Raw genomic sequence first — 20,443 nt, forward strand, 5'->3', positions numbered from 1 at the left:
GAGTGGTCCATCACAGTTTGTATTCACACTACTCAAAGAGACTGTGTAGAAGCACACTGCACTCACAAAAATAAATAAATAAATCAATCAATCACTCATCACTTTGACAAGGCATTATGGCACTACCCAATTTATCTATCTTATATGGGCTGTCTGTTTAATAATTATGAGATACGTATTAGAATAAGGGGTTATTTTCCAACATAGTATTTTGGAAAATATCACATTAACTATCACTCCTGTGAACACATGTAAACTTTTACCAGAAACAATATGGGAAATTGTTATGAACAAAAATAGTTATCCTGTTTTTTGGTTATGATTTTGAACCTTATATATGCTAGATTAGGGATTAACAGTTTATTGTTCCTATATAACATATGATATACAGACAGGAATCAATCAATTACAACTACACTGAGGAAGGCTTGAAAACCTGATGATTTTCAGTCAGGTTCTGAAGAATTCCTGCACTGTTAATAGAACATTATCTCCTTTTTTTTCATAAAGTTACGAAATGGTTCATGGATACATCCATGGATGCACTGGGACACATCCTCAGTGATGTTTCCTGAGATCCTTTGGTGTTTTGGGTCTCACAACATCAGACACTCAGGCCCCAACTTGTGTCTCAGCAGCATTGGCCCACTTTTCATACCTTCTAATCCAAATCCATGTCAAGGCTCTCTCTGCGGCTTCTGTGGTGGACTTGATGGCTCTCCTCTTTGCAGCTCCTTTGACATTGAGCAGGGTGAAGAGATGGGAAAGGGAGTGGCTTCAGCCTGTTCTCCAGCCCTGACAAAGGCAAATTTCCTTTGGCTATGGACATGTTTGTTTTTGGCCACTGCACTGCAAATGGCCTCTGCCACAGACCTCAGCACCTGATCATGTCACCAGAGATACTACGTGAGATATGTGCCTAGGGATTAACATCGCCGTCACCACTAATCAAAAGGTAGCCGTAAACTATTTATTACAAGCACAGATTATACAGATTATAAATCAAGGATAGTGACTTACATTTGTATGTACATGCATATCGAATCTACACGACATTTGCAGGGCTTCAGGACAATTTGACCAATGGGGCAGGGCAAAATATCCACATGGCGTTCTGTCAGCTGTCCTTTACTGACTGCACTCGCCAATAAACAAGACTGCCTGGCACATTTTTATTGATTTAACTAAAGCTGCTGATGGTTTTAAATCTATAAATGAAGAAATTCCTCAAGGGTCTATTATTTACAATTCTTACTAACTAAATTGGACACAATCTTAAATATACTTTTATTCATTTATATGCAGATGATACTCTTTTATACTCAAGTGCTCCCTCGTGCTGGCCCAGTGGCTCAAAACTTCCAATTAGGTTTCAAACCTCAAATTATCCTTGAACACAAACAAATTAAAGCATATCATGTTTTCCAGAAATAATTTACATACTGTGCAGGCCATAAACATCCATACTCTTGATGGTACAATCCTCCTTTAAGTTTCTGCGTTTCTGGCTAATCTTGCATTCCATTAAATTACAGGAAAGAAATTGTTCAAGTTACTTTTCTATCAGTTCTGGATTACAGAGATATCATTTACATGTATGCTTCTCCGTCCACCTTAAAATCTCTTGACACAGTTTATCATTCAGTCCTCCATTTCATAACTGGTGAAAGTTAATGAACCCATTGTTGTGCTTTATGACAAAGTTGGATGGACTTCTTTAACAGCCAGAAGAGAGCAACATACAACTAGAGAGAACACTGCATTCTGATCACTTACAAACAACTTCTTGATACACTTCTGCAATATCTCACATGCTTACTGAAATGTAGTTCAGGCACCGTTATCATAAGACAAGGTGTCATGGAAACACAATCAAGTGATCTAAAAACCTATGTTTGAAACTTGCTTAGTGGAAAAAGAAAAAATTACTTCCGCTTTAGAGAACGTTCCTAAGATTGATTAGTTTTAAAGGGGACCTGTTATGCAAAATCAATTGATATTAATCATTTTGGTACATTTATATGGTCTGTGTGTATATATGACGTATGGTAGACACACATTAAGTAAGTGCTCCCCCTTCTTTTTCCCCTCTTTCCTGCTTTTTGAAGAACAGTGAGGAAACAGTAGATTTTACACTTTCTTCTCTTGTATACGTATTCAACAGACATTTCCTTCCTCTGGCTCTGCCCAAACACTGCTGACGGAAACCTTTGCCATTATTGCGCACTCGCTTCGGCAACGAGGCAAGCACAGAGACAAGCTAAGCACAAAAGCTGCTCTGGTTTTGACAGTAAGGTGTTGACTATATTTATAAAAAGTTTTTCGTGAGATGGCTGAGGTCCTTCCTCATCTGCCAGATGATGCTTAGAATGGTTTATGAGTCTGTGGTAGCCAGTACCATCATCTATTCTGTTGTGTGCTGGGGCAGCAGACTGAGGGTGAAGGACGCCAACAGTAGTATATATGCATGTGAAGGTGAAGGACACTAACAGACTCAAACTCATCCGCAAGCCTAGCCATGTTGTGGGAGAAGAGCTGGACTCTTTGACAGCAGTGTCAGAAAGGAGAATGTTGTCCAAGATAACATCAATATTGGAGAACTCCTTACATCGTCTCTATGACATGCTGCTCAACCACATTCACAGAGCGCCACAGGAATTCCTTCCTGCTGGAAGCAATTGAACTGTTCAAATCCTCCCTCTGAAAATCGAACTGTCTATTATTTAGCCTGTACATTATGCTCAATCAACCTGCCCCGTTCATCTGTGCATAGTTCATAGTATTCAGTCCATCTAGTCTGTTCAATATTTGCATATATGTAAATATGGACATTTAAATAGTGAACATTGTGTATTTTTGTGTTATTTTCTGTATTAATTTATTATTGTATTTTATATTTTACTTTTATTTTTAGTTTTCCATTTTGTAATTTATATGGTGTGGTATGGATTATGGGAATAAAATTTCCTGCAAGGTCTTAATAAAGTATTTCTGATTCTGTAAACAAGAGTCTTTTCTCACTTTTATCAGCACAAGAAAAGAAGACACAGTGGATTAGTTTTATTTACAGGGGACAAATGGCAGCAAATCTCCCAAAGCTTTGTTTGCGTGGAAACCACTTTACCTCCAAGTGTTTTGAAAACGTAGGCCTGCTCTACAATCGATTCACTTCACAGCTGAGGTTGATACTGGGATCCACACGGTCAGTCAGTGTGCAACATGTTGAAATTAGCCATGTTAGCTGCATAGTTAGCGCTAATGCTGCACGACTAATGTACTCTATCTTCTCAGTAATTTTTGAAATTTCACTTTATTTTATTTGTATAGATTGTCACAATACAATCATCTTTAGGCACTTTACAAAAAAAAAACAAAAAAACCCAGATGGAGAGGAAAAACTCCCTTTAAACCGGAAGCCAAGATGCAGATCCTTACAAACTGGTAACGAGGGAGACCAGCTAAGATAAGTTTGATGGAGGGTGGGGGAGGGCTGCTGCTACAAAAGGAGATTTTAGGTCCTGTGTACAACAAGACACGTAAAAACAAATCAGTTTTTTTTTTTTTAATTGTGTTTGCTAGTTACGTATTTTAATCGGTCTTACGTATTTTATTCTGTCAGTTGTAAAGAAATAATTAGAAATTGCAGATACGGCAGGATAGGCACCAATGTAAACAGCTGCATTAGCTATTACTGCTGAGGTTTCTTCTGTTAGCCCGCCCCTCAGGAGTGGACGAACGCGCTGGTGCGTTTTGTAGCATTTTCTGATAACGCCGAAACAACTTAAATTACTTAATTGGTTTTGATCGTACAGAGAAGAGCATTATATTATTCGAATCTGTAAAGGGTCTAGTTTGATTTGTATACACTCACAATAACAACAAAACGCAGTGCTTTTGTGAAGAAACGCTTCATATGTTCCAGACAGCGACAAAGAGTTTACTTTGTCATCAGAGAAAAAACACAACTCAGATGATGAACGTTTGCATCTGCATTGTAATGCACTAATTCTCTCTCAGCCACATTCCTGACTGAAAAGCTCATTATGCGGGTCTTTGTGCGAGTCTTTGTCTTCTCAGATAAAGCACATGATTATTAATGATCAGACACACTTTCCTGCATATGTCTTTTCTAAACAAAAAGTGTCTTAGAAATTTTAAATCAGTGTATTGTTTGTGGTGAATGAGTGAACAAGATGACTCACATTATTGTGAAGCAAACGCGTTCGTCCACAAGATGCATTTCTTAAAAGTCTTGTGAACCAATGTTCTGTATGTGTTTTATAGTCTTATTTCAGTGACTTAAAAATTGTTGTTTTTCACTAACCATGAACGTTGTTTTCTTAAAAACACAATCATGTATAAACATGCTGCTCACATATTATTGTAGCCCAGTTTGTGCTGATTACAGTGTTATCAGACTTTAGCCATTAATGCATTTATTTTGGAGAGCCAAGAGGATCTAGTGCTTTTTTACTGTGTGCGGTTTCCAGCATCGCCACAGCAACCTGAGTCACTGTGCCGTAGCAGGTGAAACCATCAGACCAACAACTCTGGTGACGGAAAGGGTTGACCCCTGGACCTCAGTGCACCGACGAAGCCGTCCCCCGCTGTTTCCAGTCCCGTATCCAGAGCTTCCCGAGTCATCGCCGCCGCCACAGCAGGCCGAGCCTCCAGAGTCTCCAGATTCACTGCAACCAGGGTTTGATTCACAGCCACCAGAGTCCGCAGGGCTGGAGTCCCCGGGGCCGTCCAGACCACAGCCGCCGCCGCTACCAGTGTGCCCTGAGCCGCCGCCGCTAACTGAGTGTCCTGAGCCGCAGCAGTTAGCCGAGTGTCCTGAGCCGCAGCAGCTACCAGTGTCGCCAGAGCCGCCAGAGCCACCAGAGCTGCCAGAGTGGCCATCGAATCCACAGTTACCACAGTGTCCTGTTCCCGAGAGCGCACAGTGTCCTGCGCCGCCAGAACCCGAGCTTCCAGAGTCCTGTGCTGCGGAGCCCGAGTCCAGCGGACATCTCCAGAGTCACCAGCGCCGCCTCCTCAACCAGCGTTTCCAGCACCGCTTCCCAGACCAGCGGCCCCAGCTCTGTCTCTTCGGCCGGTTACTCCATGGCCAACTCCTCGGCATAAGTCCTCACGGCGGTCCAGGTCTTTCGTCTGCCTGAGAGGTCGTTCGGGTCAGACTGTTTCTTCCCAGGGTGCTCTCCCTTTTTAACCCTGGAACAGATGGACCATGTTTCTCCTCTGTTCTTGTTTTGCCCTCCCACCCATCCTTTGTATCCCTCCACCTGAGGCCCCCACTGCCCGCCTGGTTAGTGTTATTTTGGGGATGGGACTGGGAGGCCGTGAAGGAGCCAGCCTTTTAAGGGGGGGGGGGGGCACTTTAAGGATCTGCATCTTGGTTTCCGGTTTAATGCTTTTATTTTGGAGAGCCAAGTGGATCTAGTGCTTTTTTACTGTGTGTGGTTTGATTTGATTAATGATTGTTGTCACCTGTGTTTCTGGTTATGCTCTCTGTTATATACCCTGGCTCAGCCATAAACTAGCCGCCAGGTTGTCTGTTGCTGATCCTGTGTTAAGACCATTGTTACTCAGTTCTTTTCAGTTTTCACCAGGAGATGAGACTTTTGGAACTAAGGATGAGACTCACCATGATTTGTAGGTAAGTGCTATGGACTTGCTCCTTTTTGTTTTCGGAAAACAAATTTTTGCTCAAGAGGACTTTGCCTAGGGGAAAGACTATGTTTAAAGGTTCCTCTGAAATTTACTCAAGACTGAGACAAGCACAAAACCCGCGGAGGGGTTTCTTTTGAGTTTTTGTTTTTTGCACGATCACGTTTGAGTTTCCTGACTTTTAAGGAACTGTTTCTCTCTAGATAAATCCGCTGGTTGCATTTTACCCAAGAACACAGCTCTCCTGGCTCGGAGCGACAAGAAGGTCATCCACCGAGCGGAGCCCTGGTTCATGTTCATGTTGGTGCTTGATTAACGCTTTGTTTTTTTCCCCCTCCCTTTGAGTCTCTGTACAGAAACCTGATTCCTCTGACCAAAGAGAACGTGTCCGCCAGATCCTACTCTGCGGGCACACCCCAGTCTGTCATCTCTGCCATCAGTTATTATCTCCATGATATTACCTTTGCTGTAACCGCAATATTCCTCATCCAGCTCTCTTTCTCCACCTACTGGTCACAACCTACCATTCTCCTTTCCTGATTACGTCAAACGAAAATAAATCGAGCTCTTTTTGACTCTGAATTTCAGTGTGGGTGTATTTGTGTTCCTGACATCTCTGATTCACCTCCAACTGCCATTTGATTTTAAACTCCCTTTTTCCACCATTGCAAATACACCCACCATTTAAACCGTCATCTTTATTCATTAATCCATCCAGTCCTCCTGTTCAACTTTCTCTCTTTTCCCTCCTGTGTAAATAGTTGAATAAATCTATACATATATGACTGGCATCATTGATGTTTTATTTCACACAATAAACTCATCACTGAATCAGAGAGCTCCCACTCATGTTAAAGACTGAATCTTATTTTTTTCTTTCTTTCTATTGATTGACTGATCCACCATCAAGGAATCTGGTGCCCTGGAATTATGAAAATTGTTAATGATATTAATCATCTTACACATTTCTGTTACTTTTATGTTATTGTTTACTCTTTGCCATTTTAAATCAAGTGCTTTAACATTTTATTGGAAGACTTATTGGGGCAAAAGTGGGGACAGGTTCAATCACTGTTCAATTACAATTATTAAAGATGATTAATAGACATGAAGTCATAATCATTGTGGGACACTAGCCTGTTACCAGGGACCACTAACAAATGTTGGTAAAGTTACTTTAAAAAAGTTATTAGTTATAATTACTTCTCCCAAAAAGTAACTGAGTTAATAAATTAATAAATTAATTACAGCATGATGAAAGTAACTAGTTACCAGGGAAAGTAACTTGCATTACATTTTTTTAAAGTTCAAATATGTCGATTTTGGATATTCTGGAACTTAAAATTCAACTATATGTTCAATTATTTATAATATAAATATTAAATTTGTTTAATGAATGAGTCAAGAAGTTTTTGTCATTTCAACCATATAAAGCTGTTGCACTACACAGTGAAGACATTTCTTCAGGACCATGGTGCTACATATAACAGAGTGACATATGACAACACAGGACTAAACATAAGATAATTTAACAAGGTCTACAAACTACATAAGTGCATGTGTGCAGACTTGTGCAAACAGTGCAAGACAAACAGTGCAGACACGAAACAATGCAATACAAATACAGTGCAAGACAAACAACAGTGCAGATAACAAATAGAGACACTGGTGGGCTTTGCCAGTGATGTGGTGGTGCAGGAGATGCTCTTCCCAATCCAGACAGATTGAGGTCTCTCAGTCAGGAAATTCAGGATCCAATTGCAGAGAGAGGTGTTCAGTCCCAGCAGTCTCAGTTTCGTTGTTAGGTGCTGAGGAATGATTGTGTTGAATGCTGAACTGAAGTCTATGAACAGCATTCATACATAGGTGTCCTTTTTGTCCAGGTGGGTGAGGACCAGGTGTAGGGTGATGGCATCATCTGTAGAGCGGTTCGGATGATACGCAAACTGATTGGGGTCCAGCGAGGGTGGCAGCAGGGTTTTAGTATGCCGCATGACTAGCTTCTCGAAAGCATGACACTGTAGAGTGATATCAGACTTTAGCCATTAATATGTTTAAAAGCAATTGAAAAAAGCACAAATGTCAGGGTATGTCAAAACTTGTCCAGAATTTCCAGACCTCCTATCTGATTTACTGCTGATTTAGATTTTAACATTCATGTAGATATTGAAAATAATAGTCTCAGCACTGCATTTAATTCAATATTAGATTCAATTGGTTTCACTCAAAATGTTAATAAACCCACCTACTGTCTCAATCACACCCTTGATCTCTTTCTGACCTATGGCATCGAAATTGAACATTTAATAGTTTTTCCCCAAAGTCCTATTTTGTCAGATCATTCTTTAATAACTTTTGAATTTAAGATGATGGATCATGCAGCATTTGGAAGAAAATTCCACTACAGCAGATGTTTATCTGACAATGCTGTTAATAAATTTAGGAAAATTGTTCCATCTTTATTTACATCAATGCCATGTGCCAACACAGTGGAGGGCAGTTGCCTCATTCCTACTCCTTACTAAATTGATCATATTGTTGACAGTGCTGTAGCCTCACTGCGTGATACTGTGGCCCCTCTGAAAAAGAAGTTAGTGAATAAGAGGAGATTAGCCCCATGGTACAATTTACAGTGGGTACGGAAAGTATTCAGACCCCTTTAAATTTTTCACTCTTTTTGTCATTGCAGCCATTTGCCAAAATCCAAAAAGTTCATTTTATTTCTCATTAATGTACACTCAGCACCCCATCTTGACAGAAAAAACCAGAAATGTAGAAATTTTTGCAAATTTATTAAAAAAGAAAAACTGAAATATCACATGGTCATAAGTATTCAGACCCTTTGCAGTGACACTCATATTTAACTCACATGCTGTCCATGTCTTCTGATCCTCCTTGAGATGGTTCTGCTCCTTCATTGGAGTCCAGCTGTGTTTAATTACACTGATTGGACTTGATTAGGAAAGGCACACACCTGTCTATATAAGACCTTACAGCTCATAGTGCATGTCAGAGCAAATGAGAATCATGAGGTCGAAGGAACCGCCCAAGGAGCTCAGAGACAGAATTGTGGCAAGGCACAGATCTGGCCAAGGTTACAAAAGAATTTCTGCAGCACTCAAGGTTCCTAAGAGCACAGTGGCCTCCATAATCCTCAAATGGAAAAAGTTTGGGACGACCAGAACTCTTCCTAGACCTGGCCGTGCAGCCAAACTGAGCAATCATGGGAGAAGAGCCTTGGTGAGAGAGGTAAAGAAGAACCCAAAGATCACTGTGGCTGAGCTCCAGAGATGCAGTAGGGAGATGGGAGAAAGTTCCACAAAGTCAACTATCACTGCAGCCCTCCACCAGTCGGGGCTTTATGGCAGAGTGGCCCGACGGAAGCCTCTCCTCAGTGCAAGACACATGAAAGCCCGCATAGAGTTTGCCAAAAAACACATGAAGGACTCCCAGACTATGAGAAATATGATTCTCTGGTCTGATGAGACCAAGATTGAACTTTTTGGCGTTAATTGTAAGCGGTATGTGTGGAGAAAACCAGGCACTGCTCATCACCTGCCCAATACAATCCCTACAGTGAAACATGGTGGTGGGAGCATCATGTTGTGGGGGTGGTTTTCAGCTGCAGAGACAGGACGACTGGTTGCAATTGAAGTAAAGATGAATGCGGCCAAGTAGAGAAATACGCTGGAATAAAACCTCTTCCAGAGTGCTCAGGACCTCAGACTGGGCCGAAGGTTCGCCTTTCAACAGGACAATGACCCTAAGCACACAGCTAAAATAACAAAGGAGTGGCTTTGGAACAACTCTGTGACCGTTCTTGACTGGCCCAGCCAGAGCCCTGACCTAAACCCAATTGAGCCTCTCTGGAGAGACCTGAAAATGGCTGTCCACCAACGTTCACCATCCAACCTGACAGAACTGGAGATGATCTGCAAGGAAGAATGGCAGAGGATCCCGAAATCCAGGTGTGAAAAACTTGTTGCATCATTCCCAAGAAGACTCATGGCTGTACTAGCTCAAAATGGTGCTTCTACTCAATACTGAGCACAGGGTCTGAATACTTATGACCATGTGATATTTCAGTTTTTCTTTTTTAATAAATTTGCAAAAATTTCTACATTTCTGGTTTTTTCTGTCAAGATGGGGTGCTGAGTGTACATTAATGAGAAATAAAATGAACTTTTTGGATTTTGGCAAATGGCTGCAATGACAAAAAGAGTGAAAAATTTAAAGGGGTCTGAATACTTTCCGTACCCACTGTACATATTTGTACCTTAAAGCAGGCATCACAAAGGCTGGAAAGGAAGTGGCGTTCCACAAATTTAGAGGAAATTTTTCTAGCCTGGAAAAACTATTAACATATAAAAAAGCTCTCCGTAAAGCCAGAAGTGCATACTATTCGTCACAATAGAGAAAAATAAGAACAATCTCAGGTTTCTTTTCAGCACTGTAGCCAGGCTGACAAAAAGTCACAGCTCTGTTGAGCCGTGTTCCCTTAACTCTCAGCAGTGATGAGTTCATGAGTTTCTTTACAAATAAAATCACAACTATTAGATATAAAATTCAGCTTCCTATAGCTGCCATAAATGAATCTTCTACTACAGTAGTTCTTGAATCATCTGTAGGACCTCAGTTATGTTTAGACTGCTTCTCTCCCATAGATCTCTCTGAATTCACATCAGTAGTTCCTTCATCTAAATCATCAGTGTGTCTCTTAGACCCCATCCCGACTAGACTGCTTAAAGACACCCTCCCATTTATTAACTCATCTTTATTAGGCTCTGTAAATTTATCTCTAGTATCAGGCTATGTACCACAGGCCTTTAAGACTGCAGTAATCACACCCTTACTCAAAAAGCCTAGTCTTGATCCAGGAATCTTGGCCAATTATAGACCAATATCAAACTAACGATTTGTTTATAAAATCCTTGAAAAAGCTGTTGCTAAGCAGCTATCAGACCACTGACACAGGCATGAACTATTTGAAGATTTTCAATCAGGATTTAGAGCACTTCATAGTACAGAAATAGCACTGTCACCAACGTTCTTCTCTTAGCCTCAGATAATGAACTTGATTCTATTGTTGTCCTCCTAGACCTTAGTGCTGCATTCGACACTACTGACCACAACGTCTTATTACGGAGATTGGAGCATGTGACTGGTACCAGAGAAACAGCAATGGTTCCAATCCTATTTATCGGACAGATTCCAGTTTGTTCATGTCCAAGATGAACCTTCCACATGCACAAAAGTTACTTATGGAGGTCCACAAGGTTCTGTGCTAGGACTGATTCTGTTCACCCTGTACATGCTTCCTTTAGGATATGTCATTAGGAAGCACTCTTAATTACCACTGCTATGCAGATGACACTCAGCTGTATCTATCTATGAAGCCTATGAAACACAAACTAGTCAACCAGACTTAAAGCGTGTCTAACTGACATAAAGGCCTGGATGACCAGTAACTTTCTACTTTTAAATTCAGAGAAAACAGAAGTTATTGTATTTGGGCCTAAAATCCTCAGAAACAACTTTTCTAAAATTATAGCTACTTTAGATGGCATAGCCCTGGCCTCCAGCACTACTGTGAAAAACCTTGGAGTTATTTTTGACCATGTCCTTTAACTCACACATAAAACAAATCTCTAGAACTGCCTTCTTTCCATTGTGCAATTGAGCAAACTCTGCAGCTGGTGAACTTTGGTGGTCCCACACTGTCTACAGTCATCTGAATTGTGAACGTAAGATGCTTTAAATGCTTGCAAAACACAGAGCTTATACTCTCATTTTTTAATTCAACAATTCTAATCTACCACATTGCCATTTCTGGGAACCTTACATGTTTACATAAGATAAGATGAGATAAGATAAACTTTATTCATCCTCAAAGGGAAATTCAGGTAGTCTACATGTGACTAGACTTGAAATATCTGAAAGACATTTTAAGGACTACTAAAAAGTGAATGGAGGCGAATGGAGGGTTAGGTTTGTCTAATCATAATCTTAGAAGGTTTTATTAGGACTTTGAACAACTTTTATAAAAACAGTCTTCACTGTTTCTTTGTTCTGCAACTATACTTTGCTTTTGTATGCTTCTTTCACAGAAATTTCCTTCAAAATACTTTTCTATTGCTTGGCATTTACAAACACATTCTTCAGGTGATGCTGTGATTCTGTTTTGAGCAAGAAATTTTTCAAAAGACTGGAGATTAAAGGGTCAAATCATCCAAATCACAGGAAAACAAACTTATTTTTCCAGTTATCTTTGGCTGTGCCCAGTCATGCAGATAATATGGATATTGTGGTGGTGAAGGCAATTAAAGGTGACATTTGAAAAAAACGAACAAGTCTTTACAGAAAATATCTGCTATTCTGGGCAATAACTATTTAGTTATTACTGTGTCATGAGGGTGATTTGTACTACCATAACCTGGTTCATTTTGGTCTTACTGTTACTAGTAATAACAATCAAACATACATTATTGACAATATCTTTATTTTATTCATTAGTATGTTCATAGTGTGTTAGGATAATGTGGATCACCATGTTAGTTGGACATACTGACATGATACATAGCTCACTAACTGCCTAAGAACATGATTGAGATGCCTTCAGTGGCTTTTGGTGTGAAACAGTAGCTGGTGGAAAGTTTAGCACACATCTATTAAGAGTTCAGATGTATTCAATCCCAGTTATTAAATCAACCATATATACATGATAAGTGATTCTGCTGTTCTGCTTTTATGTCAAATTCTTTTCCCTTTATTGTATAATATATGGTAGCCTATTATATTAGTATGATATAATAGTGTTTTCCTTCCTGCTAAAATAATGTGTCCGTCAGCTCTAAAGAGAGAACTAAATGCATCAGCCTCACAAAATTGTTACTTGCAACAGCTGATGCTGAAGTCTGGCTTTAAAGCTTCTACCCATGTTCTCAGTCAGAGAGTAACTTTATCACTGAAAGGCCTCAATGCTTAAATTCCATTTTGAATAATGATTACAATTTTCACACTTGTGATACAGTGGCCAGTTATTTCAGCTTTAATATGGACCCTAATATATATGAAGTAATAGTCTTTTATGGTTCTACTTTGGCCCTGCCATGTTCATTAGCCAGTGTCGGGACAGGGATGATTCAGGATGGAGGACTGTGTCTTTTAACTTTCAAGAGAAGGAAAAAAAATCAAAACTCTATTGTACCTATCATTAAACATCATGACTTTTATTTAATCCTTTACAATGGAGAAAGTCTTGTATTATCCTGATGTGGAATGCAGGATATCCGAATGTAGTTTTAGTGCATGGCACTGACATGGATATAGAGAAATCTCACTCCCCAAATGACTCTGTAAACAAGATGTGAGAGCAATGCCAGTAACATAATTTGTATAGGAATAAGTGTCAGGGTGCAGTTATTGCATTATTTAGAGTGCCATAAAGAGCCAGGCTATTGATTTGAGAGCAGAAGCAGCTCCCCAGTTATTTCTGTCATCGTCACCCTCATTAAACTGATGTATGGCACTTGCTATTCTCCTTTCTCCCTCCAATGCTTCTGGTCACCATCACTCTTTCATTCACTTTATGCACTCTGGCTGCCTGTCAGTTCAGAAAAAAACAAACAAAAAAAAAAAAACAGGAGCACACTTGTTGCCTTTAAGAGCTTTTTTAACCCTGTATGTTTGATCTTTACCGACAGACATGAATTTTAAAACATAGTATGGTATGTGCATGTGGTAGTTAAAGACCATACTGTTACCATATCATGAAATATTTACATCTATATTAGCAAGCATGTTTACAGTGACAATGCCAGTATGCTAATGCCTTTATGCACGTTAGCAAATATTTCATACTTACTTTGGTGTTTTGTTTTATTGGGCAGTTAAAACTAAAACAGTCAGGGGATCACCACAGTTTTGGGGGATAAATCTGACCCTGGCAAACCATCCAATAATTGTTCCATCCAATAACTGTTTAGATGATTTCTCTCTGGACAGGAGTGCTGGACAGACTGATTGATTGACCGACCACTCCACATTGCAAGCCACTATGGCTAAAAATGATTGCTGAGGAAAAACCTATTGGCAAAAGAGTTTTCAAACCCAGTTGGTCTGAATCACATCAACTTATCATGATAGGTTAGTGTTGATATAAGATAAGAAAACCTTTATTTGTCCCACAATGGGGAAAGTGCATTAATTGTATCAGTATTGGGTTGTTGCACCACCTGATGAAGAATACTGTTTGTTGATAGTCACATCCATGCCTTTGAGAATTCAGAGTTACAAAACCCAGAGGTGGTGCAGCAAAGTACTTGTGGTATAGTGTTTTTTTTTTTTTTTTTTCACGATCCCATAATGTTTTCCTCAGAATTGAGTGATTTCCTGTATTTTAACTCTGCTTAATCTAAAAAAATGTTGACCACATGCAGGTGACTACATTTTTTTTTCTTTTTTAAAAATGTTTCTTAAAGCCAGAGGGGTTGGAATGTTACATACATAAAAATAGTTTTGTAGCATGTCTGATAAGTTTTTTTTCTATGTAATAAAACAATTGAATGAACATCCTCCAGAGAGTGGTTCCATAATTTGTGCCAGGGGTTGTACAATATTAACAATTCAATTGTGATTGACACTGACAGACAGCCAAGAGAAAAACAGCTGAGGGGATAGGTATATGCGCTAAGCTATTGACTAAAGCAGAGATGGAGACTTGAGTCTGTGACTTAGACTTAAAGTTGCATTTAAGTTGCACACACTGTAACTTGAGACTTGACTTGAGATTCATCCTCAAAAGACTGGAGACTCAACTTGGACTAAGACACAGCTAAGGCATATTGCTGCCCTCGGTAGCCAGCACCACCCATTCGTGGTGTGCCTTGCCACATCTGACTGTAAACTACAGTAAATGGAATTAGTGCCGTGAATATGGCAAACTTCCCGGCAAGTGTGGCCCCAAGTGTTATCAAGTTTGGTTAGTATGACTTCATACAAAGCCTAAACAAATGTATGGCAATGCGCAAGGTGTGCAGTATATAAATAAAAGACACTGGACCGACCACATCAAATCTGGCACCTTAAAACCCACCTAGACAGGTCAGTCAGTCGACACTTGGTTTAGTTCAACACTGGATATCTAATGTTAGCTTGTTACTAGCTTTGTAGAGCTTTGCAGTCTGCACAGAATGCAACAAGCATTGCCCATTGCAACCATGAGACTTTGCTGCGTAGAATTTTAAGGCATCAAGTATTTTTATTGCTAGTACAATGGATGAAATAATGTGAAAGGGGTCACTCAGCTGTATTACATGGGGCACAGATTGAGCTGCTTATTGTTGTTGTCTAGCCTGGAGCCATAAAGCTTTAACCCTAAAGATGATGAAAACTGTTAAATTTATCCATCAATAAATCAGAAAAGCAAACACAATCCAACTGCTCAATGTTTGTCATGAAGTGGAAGGATCCTTTAGAAAACAAAGCCAACTGACAAAAATGATTTTTCACTTTGTTTTACTATCACTAAACCCTACAAAAGAACCCTAAATACAAGATACCTTGGTAAAATCCAACCACCAGAAAATACATGCAAGATAGAAATACATATACATAATTTAAGTCCATCACAGTGTATTGTGTAAAAACTGCACAGCACCCACTTCCAACCCTCTGAGTCATTTGCTTAGTCTTGGTTACTATTTACAAGAGTTCTTTTTTCAGTTGAGTTGTTAGGATACCATCACTAAACAAGCAGACAACAGCATCTGAATGCATGGCCTACACTGCTCCCTCTTGGGTCATATTTGTTAGGCCCCAACATCTGTTTCCGGTTTTGATTCCTTATTTTGGTCAGTTTCCTGTGCTCTAGTTCTGTTTGTGTCAATCCCAGGCAGCTTTGGGTTTCGTTGTTCATTAGTTAGATTATGTTCACCTGTGTTAATTAGTCCTTGTTTCCGTGTATATATATCTCCTGTGTCCCTTTGTTCCCCGTCGGAGTATTAACGTGGTAATGTTTGCCTTAGGCAGAAGGATTGTTTGTTGTCTGCCTGCCTGCCTGCCTGCCTGCCTGCCTGCCTGCCTGCCTGCCCGCCCACCAAGCGGCAGAGATATTTTGTGTTTTGCCCAAGCCCTGGAGATCCAGGAAATAAAAGGTGTTGCATTTGGGTCCTCACCTCTTCCTTCATCACACCAACACCACCGTATCCTAACAATATTGTGTCTTAAATCTGACATGACTATTGCTGGTGGCTGTGTGTTTGATGCTAAGCTAAGAACATTTCTGATTTTGCAGATAGACAGTCATCTGTGATTTCTGGCAGAGGAAATAATTATTAAGTACTGACTGGCAGGTGCCCATATCTAGGGATAACCAAACATTTTCTATCCTGGTGATAGGGGTCTCTTCTAGGATGACAATGGCCCGAGCTCAGGGAGTCACTTTTTTGTGTGAATGGTGTGATGTGTATGAAAATGATGGGAGATTCTGCACTCTCCATCGCCAACATCAAAACACCAATTCTAAACTTTCAGAAGTATGGTGTCCATTGAAGCAGTACAGACAGCATGCAGTGACCCATCACCTTAATAAGTTACGTGATGGCGGTTTTTACTTTAATCTGTCACCGGTCTATATATAATTATACAGCAGCTTCAGCAAGTATTCGATCCCTTCACTTGTTCTGCACTTTATGTTACAGGTTTGAACGAACTGAATCAAGTGAAAATATGTTGCAGCAGTAGCAGTGAGACATACCTCACAGGTAAGATACTTTATATCCTTAGCTACTGAATGGTGCAATTTGTAGCACATAACAAAGATATGATATGTAATTTGGGACTAGCCTCAGAATCTGTGCATTTTTTCAGTATCACATTTGTCAAAGGATGGCTGTTGGTACATCCATGGGTATACTGCAAGATAATCTGAAATTTACTGAGCTTTATAGGTGTTTATAGGTGTACTGTCTTTATAATTATACATTACTCACTGATCTCTCCCTATTACTATAAAACAAAAGGTCATCTGCCTATTGTCTGGTTTTAATTAATTTAATTTAATTAATTCTTTTGTCTCCATCTTTCCATTTTCCTTTGCTACAGTAGTTTTTACTGTTATACTTTGTCAAATAACCTTAGGTAAAACACTAAAATAGTCCTACTACATAAATTACAATATTTTTCTGTGCAAATACAAATTTAATAGAAAAGGACATATTTATTTACACAGATATTTCTGGTGCTAAAACCACATAAATAACAATAAAATGTTTGGGCGGTCTTTGTAAAACTGACTTGTTTCTGGCAGCCACCAAAATGTTTGATGGAGATGAAGCCAAGTGTGTTCAGCTGGATCTTTAGTATAAGAACTTGTAGACTTTGCCAGGCTTATGATGGCTCTGCTGAGGAAATAAACCCAGTTGCTTCTGCTAAATTCAAATAGTGTGCTATAATATTATTTCCCTCCAGTGGAAATACAGATATGTATTCACATATAGCCTACATACACATGTACACATGCCCACAGAGAGTAGTTAGTAATCTTGCCGCATCCTCTTAAACAGAGACGATTGGACGATTTCCATTAACATGAACAGCTACTAATCCAAGATCTCTAAGTAAAATAGATGCAGATTTCTGTTGGAAATTTATACATGTGCCAGTGGGAACTCTACAACCGAGACCATCATAATAAATGTAAGAAAAGTGTGAATGGCATAATATAATGTAAAAAGCCTTAGCAAAATTAGCGTTAGCAGGTTAAAATGTACTATAGGTGAAAATTAATTTAGTACTGGTCCCCTTAAATTTCATACATAAAGCATCTAAAACTGCAAGTGTTCGATCATTTTTTCAAACCAAGAGTCTACAGCCATGCTAATACAGCAACTATTGTAGGCACTGTAAAGCTTTCAGGTAAATGCTGACATTGACATGTTAACAGTAACAGCGCTTCAAGGGCTTCTCATTTGCTAATTGTCACTAAACACAAAATACATCTGAGGATGATAGAAATATTAGTAGCTGAATTACCAAAGCTCCAACAACATATCCTTAGGGAAACATGAATAATAAATTTTCCTTTTTATGTGATGCTCAGGTCTATTTTTGCCTGACTAGCTCATATCTTCTAATGTTTGAATGTATATTTCTGCTGGTGAATGACTTCACCAAAATGTATATATTCTTCTGTTTCTTTAGGGAAACAATATTAAATTGTAGGAAATTCAACCTCAATTCTCATAAAGTAAATACTACTCTCAGCTGCATATTACTAGAGTTATTAGAATTAAGTTTCTGAACACCAAGATATCAATCCATGAAATATTTTATTCTTAATAACTGGAGTAACATTTCCAAATTCAAATTCATATTATATATAGATATAAAAAAATTCCCTTCTCACCCCTATGTGGTTTGTGTGTAGCTTACTCAATCTTGGGTCCTCTACCAGAGCCCTGGGAGTTTAAGGGTTCTTTGCAGTATCTTAGCTGTTCCTAGCACTGTGCTCTTCTGGACTGAAAGCTCTGATGTTGTTCCTGGGATCTGTTGGAGCCAGACTCCCAGTTTGGGGGTCACAGCCCCGAGGGTGCCAATTACCACAGGGATCACTGTTGCCTTCACCTTCCACATCTTTTCTCGCTCTTCTTGAAGCCCTTAGTATTTCTCAAGCTTCTCATGTTCTTTCTTTCTGATGTTGCTATCACTTGGGATTGCTACATCTACCACTACAGCCTTCTTCTGCTGTCTGTCCACCACTATGTCCAGTTGGTTTGGCATCACCAGTTTGTCAGTCTGTATTTGGAAGTCCCCCAGGATCTTAGCTCCACCATTCTATTCTATTCTATTTCTATTCTATTTTCATTTTTATTAATTAATAGTTTTCAAGAGTGTCTGTATGTAACTGAGCTACTGTGACCAAGGAATTTCCTTTCTGGACCAATACAGTTTATCTAATCTATCTAATCTAATCTAATCTAATCTAATGTAATTCTCCACCACCTGTAGAAGTGTATCACATTTTGACCTCGGGACCTCCAGCCTGTACTCGGCACAGATGTTTCTGAACACTATGCCAGCCACTTGGTTATGGCGTTCCATGTATGCTCTGCCCTCTACCATCATACAACCTGCTGTTATGTGCTGAATTGTCTCAGGGGCATCTTTGCATAGCCTACAGCTGGGGTCCTGGCTGCTGTGGTAGATCCCAGACTGTATTGATCTTGTGGTCAGAGCCTGTTCCTGTGCTGCTTTGATTAGGGGTCATCTTCCTGAGGTACTCATGGATTTTTGCTGCTTAATCTTGGATGGTGGCTCTGACACCCTTCCGTCCTCTTAGTGTACAGTCTCAGGATGGAGTGGATTAGGGGTGAAACCGTCTGTGCATTCTGAGCATACCCTGTCTTGAAATCAGTGGCATCTATCTCCTTTTTTGGCCAGCTTATTATGGGTATTTAATGACCTACAAGCCTTAGGTTTTGATAGCCCGGACCTTGTTCTTCCCATTTCGCTGACTTGCCTTACTCTAGGTATTTGGCAGTTTCTGCTTTCCTTCTCATTTGCCTGCCAGATTCTACAGTACTTCTTTTTCCTCAAGGTCTTCAATGCTCCCTTCTGGTAGTTCAACTCCTTCAGTCCTGACAGCCTTCCCTCTCTTTATCATCTGACCACACTTATCCAGCCTGAATGACATTCTAATGTCATTGCTGTAGATCCTGGTGGTGTGAATCAGTGAGTCAATGTCTTGCTCACTCCTAGCATACAGCTTCATGTGACCAATGTACAGGAGGTAGCTGATGGTTGCTCCAATTTGTATTGGGTATCCATAGCCAATCTTAGATGACCTGGCTGATGGGGTTCAGGTGTACGCAGAACAGCAGCGGGGACAGAGCATCTCCTTGGTAGATGCCACACTTAATGGAGACTTGTGTGGTCAGCTTGAAGTTGGCCACTAGGGTTGTTTTCCACAGTCCCACTGAGTTCCTGATGAAGGTTATTAGAGTCCTGTTGATGTTGTATAGCAGTATAGCAGTCAGTCTGGGCTTATTCTCATGATTGACTGCTTTATCTACCAGTAGTGGATGTTTTGCTTCTCTGGTGTTCTTACCTATTCCTTTCTGGGGCCAGCTCATGTACTGAGCCATGTGTTTACTTTACCTTGGTCACTATGATGCCTGACAGGAGCTTCCATGTTGTGCAGAGACAGGCTATCAGATGGTAGTTGGATGGGACGGATCCCTTTTTGGGGTCCTTCCGTATCAGGACTGTCCTGCCTTTAGTTTAGTTTAGTTAGCCTTTAGCCATTCAGGGTGGGTCCCATCCATTAGCAGCTGCTTCATTTGAGCTTCCAGGTGCTCATGGAGTCCAATTAGCTTCTTTAGCTGCTCATGTGTTGTTACCTCACAGGAGCTTGTTGTTACTGGGGCTTGGAACCCAATCTCGGCTGCACATTAATGATGTGGATCTCCTGTTTCACCACATCCATCAGATTGAGATCTGGTGACTGTGGAGGCCATTAAAGTAAAGAGAACTCATTGTCATGTTCAAGAAACCAGTTTGAGATGATTTGAGCTTTGTGACATGGTGCATTACTCTGCTGGAAGTAGCTTTCAGAAGATGGGTACACTGTGGTCATAAAGGGATGGGCCTGGTCAGCAACAATACTCAGGTAGGCTGCTCAATTGGAACTAAGGGGCCCAAAGTATCCCCCACACCATTACACCACTACCACCAGTCTGAGCCCTTGATACAAGGCAGGATGCTTTCATGTTGT

Source organism: Mastacembelus armatus, chromosome 16 (genome assembly GCF_900324485.2).
Source record: "Mastacembelus armatus chromosome 16, fMasArm1.2, whole genome shotgun sequence".
NCBI classification, from domain to species: Eukaryota; Metazoa; Chordata; class Actinopteri; order Synbranchiformes; family Mastacembelidae; genus Mastacembelus; species Mastacembelus armatus.